This window comes from Aplysia californica, unplaced genomic scaffold (assembly GCF_000002075.1).
Source record: "Aplysia californica isolate F4 #8 unplaced genomic scaffold, AplCal3.0 scaffold00099, whole genome shotgun sequence".
Taxonomy (NCBI): domain Eukaryota; kingdom Metazoa; phylum Mollusca; class Gastropoda; order Aplysiida; family Aplysiidae; genus Aplysia; species Aplysia californica.
The window spans coordinates 742,214-743,358 of NW_004797369.1; the positions used below are offsets into that span (position 1 = coordinate 742,214).

Sequence of the window (1,145 nt, forward strand, 5' to 3'; positions counted from 1 at the left end):
CTCTCTCTCTCTCTCTCTCTCTTTCTCTTTTTCTTTCTGTCTTTCTCTCTCTTTCTGTCTTTCTCTCTCTGTCTTTCTCTCTCTTTCTGTCTTTCTCTCTCTCTCTATCTCTGTCTCCCTCCTTTTCTCGATTGCTTTCTCTTTCTTTTTGTCTATCGATTTTGCTGTCTTTATTTTTCTCTTTCTCTCTTTCTGTCTCCCCCTCTCTGTCTCTGTCTCTATCTCTGTCTCTCTCTCTCTCTCTCACTCTCTCTCTCTCTCTCTCTCTCTCTCTCTTTCGGTGTGTGTGTGTGTGTGTGTGTGTGTGTGTGTGTGTGTGTGTGTGTGCGTGTATGCGTATCTCCCCTTGTAAATACATTGCGATTGTATGGGTGTCTTTGCTCTTTTTGCTTAATCTTTAAAAGACTGAAAACAAAACAAAGCAAAAAATGTTTGGGGGGGGGGGGTAGCTAAGGGTAATATTAGCCGGTCTGATTATTTTGTAAGAAGTGGCAATCCGAATCTGAAAGGCTTCAATAGCAACGCACGCTGAAAATTCAAGTCTGTTGGCGACGCAATCGGTGGTTGCTATTTAAAACATTGGTGGCAAAATCCTCTTTACAAATGGCGCTGTCTCATTTTGTTTGTTCCTTTCTGCTTTTGAGCTTTGAACTCTTTTCTTTTTTTATATACATTCTTTTTGTGGATGTGGGTGTTGGAAGGGGGGGGGGGTGCTGTTGTTCTTGTTTTTAGATTGGATCGATAACAATAACAACTCGTTTTTAGAAGCTAGTTCGAAATTAAATTTAGCAAATAAACTCGCAGTTTGAGGACGCCAATATAACAGAACGGTGACCTTTCAGGGCTGCGTCCAATAGAAACTTTACAGAACTGACCGCTGTGTCCGAGCAGGACCATTTGTGGTTGTAAAAACCCGCAATGGTACTGAGAATCTGGCTGTCTGCCAAAGACTACTGCACCAAAGCTGGATTCTTAATCAGCAAAGCCATGTTCGTGAACCTTTTTTCGTCATGCGTGCCTTTGGCTTTTATTGTGTGTTTGTTCTCCAGCAGATAAAGTTGATATTAGCTACAGTCAAGGCAAAGAGGTCAGTAGCAACAACTGATTTGAAACACACCTGATCGAGGTGGGCGGGAGGGGGGGGG

At 42.7% G+C, this 1,145-nt stretch overlaps 1 protein-coding gene across 5 annotated transcripts in view; it reads left to right on the forward strand.

Annotated features, from left to right (window-relative positions):
* LOC101853452 (beta-1,4-mannosyltransferase egh) overlaps positions 1-1,145 on the forward strand; it is a 119,634-nt gene that overhangs the window by 108,520 nt on the left and 9,969 nt on the right. The window lies entirely within an intron of this gene.